Source organism: Schistocerca americana, chromosome 2, assembly GCF_021461395.2.
Source record: "Schistocerca americana isolate TAMUIC-IGC-003095 chromosome 2, iqSchAmer2.1, whole genome shotgun sequence".
NCBI classification, from domain to species: Eukaryota; Metazoa; Arthropoda; class Insecta; order Orthoptera; family Acrididae; genus Schistocerca; species Schistocerca americana.
Genome location: NC_060120.1, coordinates 766,132,270 through 766,144,481, shown reverse-complemented (window position 1 = coordinate 766,144,481; position 12,212 = coordinate 766,132,270). Strand labels below are relative to the sequence as shown.

The 12,212-nt window shown below is 46.1% G+C and overlaps 1 non-coding gene across 1 annotated transcript; it reads right to left on the bottom strand.

Moving 5' to 3' along the window:
- Positions 1-11,028: 11,028 nt before the first annotated feature.
- Trnap-cgg lies at positions 11,029-11,103 on the bottom strand. The gene has a single exon. It is a non-coding gene; the product is annotated as a tRNA-Pro (tRNA).
- Between the last annotated feature and the right edge of the window lie 1,109 nt (positions 11,104-12,212).

Here is a 12,212-nt window from a genome sequence, read left to right as displayed (position 1 = left end):
TGTACACAAAAATTCGGTATTGTTCTTTACATTCTTTTTTAATGTGTTCGTAGGTTTTCCCGGCTTTTTTGTCTTTTTTTTCTTATTTAAATCATCAAAATCCCATGTAGTTGGAGGGCCCTGCACATAATGCTCCCTACATTCTCATCTCGGGAAAGATCCGGCGACCTTTCTAGCCAAGGTAGGATTTGGCAAGCACGAATGCAAGCAGTAGAAACTATTGCCGTGTGCCAGAGAGCATTATCTTGCTGAAATGTAAGCCCAGGATGACGTCTCCAGACACATCTTTGGCCTGGAAACTCACTGACTGGTGTAGAATTGTCCTCAGTGATGAGTCCCTCTTGGAACTGAGCTCCGATGATTAACAAAGAAGTTTGGAAACGACCCGGACAGCAGTGGAAGACCAACAACCAAGAGTCTGGAGCGAAATTTCCTTTCAAAATAGGACTGCTTTGGTTGTCATCCGCGGCGGCCTTACAGCACAGCGGTACGTCGACGATATCCTACACCCCGTTTTGTTGCTCTTCATGGCAAGCCATCCTCGACTCACATTTTCGGGATCACACGGCGAGAATTTCTACTGTTTGTATTTTCCTTGCCAGACCCTACCTTGGCAAGCAACTTCACGGATCTCTCCCCTTACGAGAAAGTTGGGAGCATTACGGGCAGGTCTCTCCAACCATCTAGGGATTTTGACGATCTAACGCGCGAATTGGACAGAACTGAGCATTACATCCCCCAGGAGGACATCCAACAGATCTCTCAGTCAAAGCCAGCTGAGACTCAATATAGATATAGAGTGAGTCAGTGAAGTGAAATGGAAATAAGACACGGATTTCTGGTCAGATGAGTATAGGGTACTATCAACAATAGCAGGAAATGGTCTAGAGGGACGGGAGCAGGATTATGAATGGAAAGTTAAGGCAGAGAGAGGATTGTTCTCATGAGAATCGTCAGTAAACCATCACCGACAACGGTAGTTCAGGTATACATGTCACCGTCTCAAACAGAAAATGAACAGACAGGGAAAGTACACGACGATATTGAACGGGTAATTCAGTACGTAATGGGAGACCAAATGCTTCAAATGGCTCTAAGCACTATGGGACTTAACATCTGAAGTCATCAGAATCCTAGTCTTACAACTACTTAAACCTGTCTAACCTAAGGACATCACACACATGCAAGCCGAGGCAGGATTCGAACCTGCAACCGTAGCAGCAGCGCGGTCCCGGACTAAAGTGCCTAGAACCGCTCAGTCACACCGGCCGGCGGAGTACAAAATCTAATAGGCATGAGGCATGGAACGCGGTTGTAGGGGAAGGAGTAGAAGAAATTGCTACCGGAGATTACTAGGAATGGAAGTGGAGAAATACTAGTTCAGTTTTGCAATAAACTTCAGCTAGTTGTAACGAGTACTCTGTTCGAGAATCACAAGAGGAGGATGTGTACTTTTAAAAGGCCGGGAGATGCGGAAAGATTTCAGTTAGATTACATCATGGTCAGGCAGAGATTTCACTTAGATTACATCATGGTCAGGCAGAGATTTCAGTTAGATTACATCATGGTCAGGCAGAGATTCAGATACAGGACTACAGGACAGCAATGCGTGCCCAGAGGAAGACGTAGGCCCAGATCACAAGTTAGTAATGATGAAGAGTGGGGTGAAGTGTAAGAGGGGAAAGTCAGTGCGCAAGAAGGAACGGATGAACTAAGAAATGAAGAGATACACCTGAAGTTCTCTGAGGCTATAGATACTGATATAAGGAATAGCTCAGCAGACAGTTCAGTTGAAGAAGTATGGACATCTCGAAAAAGGGAAATCACAGAAACAGGAAAGAAAACCATGGGTACAAAGATGGTAACTGCAAAGAACCCATAGGCAACAGAAGAAATACTTCAGGTGATCAATAAAAGAAGGAGGTGCAAAAAATTTCAGGGAAATTCAGGAATACAGAAATGCACGTCACTTAGGAATGACATAAATAGGAAGTTCAGGGAAACTAAGGCGGAAAGGTTGCACGATAAATGTGAACAAATCGAAAAAGAAAAAGTGATTGTCGGGAGGACTGACTCAGCGTATAGAAAAGTCAAAACAACGTTTAGTGAAATTAAAAGCCAGGGTGGTAGCAATAAGAATGCAATGGGAATTCCCTATTAAATACAGAGGAGAGAGCAGCCAGGTGGAAAGAGAACATTGAACGCCTTAATGATGGGGAAGACTTGTCTAATGACATGGTAGAGGAAGAAACAGGTGTCGATATAGAACAGATAAGAGATCTAGTATTATAATCGGAATTTAAAAGATCTTTGGAAGACTTAAGATCAAACAACGCAGAAAAGATAGATACAATCCCATGGGAATTTCTAAAGTCATTGGGAGAGATGGCAATAAAACGACAATTCACGTAGGTGTGTAGAATGTATAAGTCTGACGGTATACCTTCTGACTTTCGGAAAAATATCAGTCAAATAAACCTAAAGATTACAAGAGTCGACAGGTGCGAGAATTATACAATCAGCTTAATAGGTTGCTAACAAAAATAATATTCAAAGAAGTGGAAAAGAAAATGGAGGATGTGTTACAAGGCGATCAGTTCGGTTTTAGGGAAGGTAAAGGCACCAGAAAGGCACTTCTGACGTTGCAGCTGATAATGGAGGCAAGAATGAAGAGAAATAAAACACGTTCATAGGATTTATCAACGTGGAAAAAGAGTTCGATAATGTAAAATGGTGCAAGACATTTGAAATTCTGAGAGAAATAGGAGTTAGCTACAGGGAAAGACGGGTAGTATGCAATTTTTACAAGAGCCAAGAGGGAAGATTAAGAGAGGAAGACCAACAATGAAGTGCTCGGATTAAAGTCGGTGTACGACGAGTTTCACCTCTACTGTTCTATCTACACACTGAAGAAGCAAAGATGGAAATAAAAGAAAGGTTCAAGAGTGGAATTAAAATTCAAGGTGAAAGAATATCAAGTATAAGACTCGATGATGACACTGCTATCCACATGGAAAGTGAAGAAAAATTACATGATCTTTGAATGGAATGAATAGTCTAATGAGTACAGAATATATACTGAAAATAAATCGAAGAAAGACGAAAGTAATGAGAATAGGCGGAAATGGGAACAGCAAGAAACTTAACATCGTAATTTATGTTATCAGGAAGTAGATGATCTTTAGGACTTCTACTACCTAGGCAGAAAAATAACACGACGGACGGAGCACTAAGGACATAAAAAGCAGACTAGAACTGTCAAAAAATAGCGTTCTTGGTTAAGAGAAGTCTACTAGTATCAAACATAGGCCGCATTTGAGGAAGAATTTTCTGACAATGTACGTTTGGAGCACAGCTCTGTATGGTAGTGAAACATGGACTGTGGGAAAACCTGAACAGAAGAGAATCGAAGTATTTGAAATGTAGTCCTATAGAAGAAAGTTGAAAATTAGGTGGTCTGATAAGGTAAGAGATCAGCAGGTTCTCCGCAGAATCGGTGAGGAAAGGAATATATGGTTCAAATGGCTCTGAGCACTATGGGACTTAACATCTTAGGTCATCAGTCCCCTAGAACATAGAACTACTTAAACCTAACTAACCTAAGGACATCACACACATCCATGCCCGAGGCAGGATTCGAACCTGCGACCGTCGCAGTCCCGCGGTTCCGGACTGCAGTGCCTAGAACCGCACGGCCACCGCGGCCGGCGGAATATATGGAAAACAGTGACAAGAATAAGGGACATTACACGAATGCACCAACGAGGCATGGTTGCCTGCTTGCTTTACACGTTTGCATGAAACGTGGACTGTGGGACAACCGGAATAGAATAAAATCGAAGTATTTGAGATGTGGTGTTACATAAGTACTTCCATGGTACTAGAGGGAGCTGTAGAGGGCAGAAACTATGGAAGATGACAGAGATCGGAAAACATCAAAGTAAGCTGCATGCAAGTGCGTGGCTGCCGAATTTGGCACCATATCCCTCAGGTGGACGTCTAACAACCGTGTCAATCAATGCCAAATCAAATAATTTCTTGTGCAAGGGTCAGAGGTGGACGAACGCGTTACTGATTTGCTCAATCTGAGAAGCTTATTCTCTTGAACAAATCATCCAATTCTTTTGAAATCGTAGTCGTTTGTTTGTCTGGAGATGTACATTACATATACCGATTTCCGTCCCATTAGAATAATTTCTTCATGGTGCTTCTACTCTAATATGTCTGATTGACTCGTTATATTACGCAGTTTTAAATGGCCACACAATTCTATCTGTACAGCGGTGCACAAAACAAACCAGATGAATATTCTAATCTAAGCTACGCCCCGGCGGTAGATTATTGTCATTAAAAACATTATGTCGACTTTGGACCCCACTGCAACTAATATATTGATTTTCTAATGCTCACTCATTTCACTGAGTGCCATTTCTCCTTTCCGATATTGGATTTAGCAGCAGTTCATTTGACACCCATTGCAGAAATCCCCCCCTTAATTTTGAGTGATGAGGTAGTGTGGGCACATATTCGACATATGAGAGGTACAAACAGTCTAGAATTCTTCTCCATGTACGATTTTTCCGTCTTGAATTGAGCTATATTGATGTACATTTTTCCTGTAGATGAACGTTACAATAGTTTTGTAGTTATTGGTGTATAATCCTCCGCCTAAAACTGTCATTACTATGTCCAAGACAGTGGTCATTTCTGCTGACACTGCAGACGGTTGTAGCGGTTCGTCTATGACGACCCTCAGAACGCAATTATACTCCTCATACAAATAACAACAGTAGGAGAATGTGCTGAAGAGTATTTCCGGCCAGATGAAGCTACAAGCATGTATTTGTGCTAATATGTAAATGTATGTCATAGAAAGGGATATAACGACGCTACACAGTATCACGAAACTATGGAGGAAATACAGGGTTGGAGAACATTATGGAAACACCGTGAGAAATGCCTGCTTGAACATAGATGCAGATGCTAGCCAAGCCTGCAGTCTGGAAGAGACAGTCGCTATCAGAACCGTGTTCCGTGTACTTGTGAGTGCATTCTGTCGGAGCTAATTGAGCTTGAAAGCGGACAAATTGTTTGTTCTTGTATGGTGGATGCTTCCCTAACCAAGGTAGTCGCAGTGCTTAGTATTTCAAGAGCCCCGCATAGAGAATTTGCACTGAAGCAACAAACAAATTATTATAGGTATGTGTATTCAAATACAGATATATGTAAACAGGCAGAAGACGGCGTTGCGGGTCGGCAACGACTATACAAGACAACAAGGGTTTGGTGCAGTTGTTGGATCGGTTACTGCTGCTACAATGGCAGGTTATCATGGAGTTTGGTGTTATAGTCGGCACACGAGAGATGGGACACAGCATCTCCGAGGTAGCGATGAAGTGAGGATTTTCCCATACGACCATTCTCCCATACGACAAGTATAGACTTCCGTATTCAAATACGGAGATATGCAAACAGACAGAGTACGGCGCAGCTGTCCGGAACGCCTACGTAAGACGACAAGTGTCTGGCGCTCTTGTTAGATCGGTTACTGCTGCTACAAAAGTAGGTTATCAAGATTTAAGTGAGTTGGAACGTGTTGTTATAGTCGGCGCACGAGTTACGGGAAGCTGCATCTCCGAGGTATTGATGAAGTGGGGCTTTTCCCGAGGGACAATTTCACGAGTGTACCGCGAATATAAAAAATCCGGTACAACATCAAATCTCCGACATCGCTGCGGTCGGAAAAAGATCCTGCAAGAACAGGACCAGTGACGACTGAAGAGAATCGTACAACGTGACAGAACTGCAACACTTCCGCAAACTGCTGAAGTTTTCAGTTCTGGGCCATCACCAAGTGTCAGCGTGCGAACCATTGAACGAAACATCATCGACATGGGCTTTCGGAGCCGATGGCCCACTCGTGTGCCCTTAGTGACTGCACGACACGAAGCTTGATCGTCGTCTGGGCCTGTCAACACAGTCAATGGACTGTTGATGACTGGAAACACGCTGCCTGCTCGGACGAGTCTCGTTTCAAATTGTATGGAGCGGATGGACCTGTACGGGTATGGAGACCACTTCTTGAACCCATGGACCCTGCACGTCACCAGAGGACTGTTCAAGCTGGTTGACGCTCTATAATGGTGTGGAGTGTGTGCAGTTGGATTGATATGGGTTCCCTGATAGATCTTGATACGACTCTGACATGTGACACGCACGTAAGCGTCCTGTCTGATCACGTGCATCCATTCATGCCATTGTGAATTCCGACGGAGTTTGGTAATTCCAGCAGGAAAATGCGACATCCCACACGTCCACAACTGCTACAGAGTGGCTCCAGAAGCTGTCTTCTGGTTTTAATCACCTCCGCTCGCCACCAAATTCTCCGACACGAACATTATTGAGCACATCTGGGTTTGGTGATGATCTGGGCAGCCGTATCTTGGTATTCCACGGGCCAATGGTTACTTTGCATGGTCGTCTTTCTGCCAAGAATTATGGGACCGTTTTGGATAATGAGCTCCGTCCCGTGGTACGTTTCTTCCCCATTGGTGATTTTGTGCTCCAAGGCCACACAGCCCGTGACCATAGAGTTCCCATCTTCCAGAACTGGTTTTGTAAATTGGAGAATGAACTCTCGCATCTTTCCTGGCTATTCCAGTTACCAGAGCTCATTACTATTGAGTTCTTGTGGTCTACTTTTGAGAGAAGGGTGTGTGTTCGCCATCCCCACATCCATCATCGTTACCTCAACTTGCCACTGTCTTGTAGAAAGAATGGTATGAGATTGTCTTGAAAACCACACAGGACCTCTGTTTCTCTGCTCCAAGACGACTGGAAGCTGTTTCGAACGCCAACCGTCTTCCTACATCGTATTAGGCATGGCAATGTGTTTATGGTATTTCCATATTTTTGTCGGCCCCTGTAGAACACCTGGCCGTGTGTGCGAGAGCACCGACAGCAGGGCGGCTGTAGTCCAGCAGCCACAGAGTGTCGGGACGCCACTGATGTTGAACAAGAAACACGAAATAAAAGTGTGTACCATCAAGCTTCCGTTTATATACATGGTTGACCAATGTATATTATTTATATTTTGTCAGGCCGAGGTTCTACCGGTATATCTATTGATGTCGGATTTAATTTGAGTTGAAACATTCACTGATAATAAGGGAATATATGGCTCATTACGAGTAGAATCAGAGCCAATAATACACTCCTGGAAATTGAAATAAGAACACCGTGAATTCATTGTCCCAGGAAGGGGAAACTTTATTGACACATTCCTGGGGTCAGATACATCGCATGATCACACTGACAGAACCACAGGCACATAGACACAGGCAACAGAGCATGCACAATGTCGGCACTAGTACAGTGTATATCCACCTTTCGCAGCAATGCAGGCTGCTATTCTCCCATGGAGACGATCGTAGAGATGCTGGATGTAGTCCTGTGGAACGGCTTGCCATGCCATTTCCACCTGGCGCCTCAGTTGGACCAGCGTTCGTGCTGGACGTGCAGACCGCGTGAGACGACGCTTCATCCAGTCCCAAACATGCTCAATGGGGGACAGATCCGGAGATCTTGCTGGCCAGGGTAGTTGACTTACACCTTCTAGAGCACGTTGGGTGGCACGGGATACATGCGGACGTGCATTGTCCTGTTGGAACAGCAAGTTCCCTCGCCGGTCTAGGAATGGTAGAACGATGGGTTCGATGACGGTTTGGATGTACCGTGCACTATTCAGTGTCCCCTCGACGATCACCAGTGGTGTACGGCCAGTGTAGGAGATCGCTCCCCATACCATGATGCCGGGTGTTGGCCCTGTGTGCCTCGGTCGTATGCAGTCCTGATTGTGGCGCTCACCTGCACGGCGACAAACACGCATACGACCATCATTGGCACCAAGGCAGAAGCGACTCTCATCGCTGAAGACGACACGTCTCCATTCGTCCCTCCATTCACGCCTGTCGCGACACCACTGGAGGCGGGCTGCACGATGTTGGGGCGTGAGCGGAAGACGTCCTAACGGTGTGCGGGACCGTAGCCCAGCTTCATGGAGACGGTTGCGAATGGTCCTCGCCGATACCCCAGGAGCAACAGTGTCCCTGATTTGCTGGGAAGTGGCGGTGCGGTCCCCTACGGCACTGCGTAGGATCCTACGGTCTTGGCGTGCATCCGTGCGTCGCTGCGGTCCGGTCCCAGGTCGACGGGCACGTGCACCTTCCGCCGACCACTGGCGACAACATCGATGTACTGTGGAGACCTCACGCCCCACGTGTTGAGCAATTCGGCGGTACGTCCACCCGGCCTCCCGCATGCCCACTATACGCCCTCGCTCAAAGTCCGTCAACTGCGCATACGGTTCACGTCCACGGTGTCGCGGCATGCTACCAGTGTTAAAGACTGCGATGGAGCTCCGTATGCCACGGCAAACTGGCTGACACTGACGGCGGCGGTGCACAAATGCTGCGCAGCTAGCGCCATTCGACGGCCAACACCGCGGTTCCTGGTGTGTCCGCTGTGCCGTGCGTGTGATCATTGCTTGTACAGCCCTCTCGCAGTGTCCGGAGCAAGTATGGTGGGTCTGACACACCGGTGTCAATGTGTTCTTTTTTCCATTTCCAGGAGTGTATAAAAGAATTTGCGTTAGGTGGTCATCGTCAAAATTCGTAAGTTGAACGTTAGTTATGTACCAGGAAAACGAAGACTGATTTGCTGTGCAAGATTTCTTTCCCCTGTTTTTGAAGAATAATTACGAACAGAATGAGAGTATTTACTTTTGTATCCCGCCTGGAAGGCGGCACGTGGGTCTGCTCCTGAAATCTTAAGAATTGGACCAATGAAGGAAGCGAGTAGGAGCAGGTGAGGTAAAACACATCGGTACTGCAAGTAAGGTAAAAGAGGTTTTACTATAGTATAAACATATACAACCATATTACATAACTTCAGGTGATGAGCACGTAGTTGTGCAGCCAAAGTCCATATAAGAAAGTCTCAATAGCAAGCTAAGCTAAAGCGATGGTTCTCGGCCGTCAGCTCTTCATTAACTGGACGAAAGTGGAGCAGCGCTCGTAGAGCTGCAGTGTCGACTAGAGGGCGCTGTGGTCGGCGAAGATCTTCCGCTCTCGTAATGCCAACCTACGTTGTTACATCGGAATTATCGATACCACATTTACTCTTTGGGAAAGCTAAAAACTCTGAGAAATTAGGAACCTTACATTTCGTGTGCGGGGAAGAACTTTAACACAACGCAGCCAGATTACCTTATTTAGGGCGATCGATCATGTAGAGTATTGCACTTTTCTGGGGATTAGTATATTCGACCCCTACTGCGTGTGATCTCACCTGGACCTGAATTTAATATTCTATGAGAGTCGAGGATCGGGGGTGTGTGAACGTCGAGGTATAATAAGGGGATTTGTCATGACGTCACTAACTTGAAGCCGATGTTCGCAGTGTTAGTAGCGTCAAACTTTAGCTTCCGCCGGAAGTGCCTGATAAAAAGATGACAGCTTGCACCATTTAGAGGTGTACTAGCCGTCCTGACTATAGTCTGAAGTCTAATCTAATACATTTCATTCGTAACTGGACTTGTTCAAGCGACATTTTTTATATACATGGATTTTAGTTTCACTGTTTACTTTAACTATAGTAGTTTTATTTGTATAATTTGAGTTTAGACTTTCTATCAATACAACTCAAAGAGCGCTCTGGCGGAACGCTGTGAGGAGGAAACATTGCAAACTGTCCATACATAGCAAATAATGTTGACAGCATTTTCGGGAAGAGGATATACACGGAACCTCAGATTCGACATTTCGTATTGAGGAAAATGTTGGATTACAGCATCAGCCATTTCACATCACATATTTATCTTCTAGGTTTTCTGAAACACGTAACAAAATGAAAGTTACATTAACGAGGCCAAATGCCTCGTATTACTGAATGAAGTATGCCTTTAATCACCGAAAAACGTCTGAAAATGCCTTCTTGACACCATGTTATTCGCGAAAGCACCGTAATACACTATGCGGTAAAGGTACCCGGATACCTCTAAAAACATACGTTTTTCATATTAGGTGCGTTGTGCTGCCACCTACTACCGGGTATTCCATATCAGCGACCTCAGTAGTCAATAGACATAGTGAGAGAGCAAAATGGGGCGATGCGCGGAACTCACGGACTTCGAACGTGATCAGATGATTGATTGTCACTTATGTCATACGTCTGTATGCGACATTTACACACTCCTAAACTTCCCTAGGTCCACTGTTTCCGATAAGATAGTGAAATGGAAACGTGGAGGGACACGTAAAGCACAAAAAGCGTACAGGCCGACCTCGTCTGTTGACTGACGTATACCGCCAAGAGTTGAAGAGGGTCGTAATGTGTAATAGGGAGATATCTATTCACACAATCACACAGAAATTCCAAACTGCGTCAGGATCCACTGTAAGTACTATGACAGTAAGGCGGGGGTGAGAAAACTTGGATTTCATCGCCGAGTGGCTACTCATAAGCCACACATCACGCCGGTAAATGCCAAGCGACGCCTCGCTTGGTGTAAGGAGCCTAAACATTGGACGACTGAACAGTGGAAAACCGTTGTGTGGAGTAACGAATCACAGTACACAACGTGCCGATCCGATGGAACGGTGAGGGCATGGCTGATGCTCCGTGAACGTCATCTGCCAGCGTGTGCAGTGCCGACAGTAAAATTCGGAGGCGTTTGTTTTATGGTGTGGTCGTGTTTTTCATCCAGGGGGCTTGCACTCCTTGATGTTTTTGCGTGGCACTATCACAGCACAGGCCTACATTGATGTTTTAAGCACATTCTTGCTTCCCACTGTTGAAGAGCAATTCGGGGATGGCGATTGCAAATTTCAACACTATCGAGCACCTGTTCGTAATGCACGGCCTGTGGCGGAGTGGTTACACGACAATAATGGACTGGCCTGCACAGAGTCCTGACCTGAATCCTACAGAACACCTTAGGGGTGAAACTTCCTGGCAGATTAAAACTGTGTGCCCGACCGAGACTCGAACTCGGGACCTTTGCCTTCCGCGGGCAAGTGCTCTACCAACTGAGCTACCGAAGCACGACTCACGCCCGGTACTCACAGCTTTACTTCTGCCAGTATCTCGTCTCCTACCTTCCAAACTTTACAGAAGCTCTCCTGCGAACCTTGCCGAACTAGCACTCCTGAAAGAAAGGATATAGCGGAGACATGGCTTAGCCACAGCCTGGGGGATGTTTCCAGAATGAGATTTTCACTCTGCAGCGGAGTGTGCGCTGATATGAAACTTCCTGGCAGATTAAAACTGTGTGCCCGACCGAGACTCGAACTCGGGACCTTTGCCTTTCGCGGGCAAGTGCTCTACCAACTGAGCTACCGAAGCACGACTCACGCCCGGTACTCACAGCTGTACTTCTGCCAGTATCTCGTCTCCTACCTTCCAAACTTTACAGAAGCTCTCCTGCGAACCTTGCAGAACTAACACTCCTGAAAGAAAGGATATAGCAGAGACATGGCTTAGCCACAGCCTGGGGGATGTTTCCAGAATGAGATTTTCACTCTGCAGCGGAGTGTGCGCTGATATGAATCTTCCTGGCAGATTAAAACTGCGTGCCCGACCGAGACTCGAACTCGGGACCTTTGCCTTTCGCGGGCAAGTGCTCTACCAATCACAGTTTTAATCCGCCAGGAAGTTTCATATCAGCGCACACTCCGCTGCAGAGTGAAAATCTCATTCTGGAAACATCCCCCAGGCTGTGGCTAAGCCATGTCTCCGCTATATCCTTTATTTCAGGAGTGCTAGTTCTGCAAGGTTCGCAGGAGAGCTTCTGTAAAGTTTGGAAGGTAGGAGACGAGATACTGGCAGAAGTAAAGCTGTGAGTACCGGGCGTGAGTCGTGCTTCGGTAGCTCAGTTGGTAGAGCACTTGCCCGCGAAAGGCAAAGGTCCCGAGTTCGAGTCTCGGTCGGGCACACAGTTTTAATCTGCCAGGAAGTTTCATATCAGCGCACACTCCGCTGCAGAGTGAAAATCTCATTCTGGAAACATCCCCCAGGCTGTGGCTAAGCCATGTCTCCGCTATATCCTTTCTTTCAGGAGTGCTAGTTCTGCAAGGTTCGCAGGAGAGCTTCTGTAAAGTTTGGAAGGTAGGAGACGAGATACTGGCAGAAGTAAAGCTGTGAGTACCGGGCGT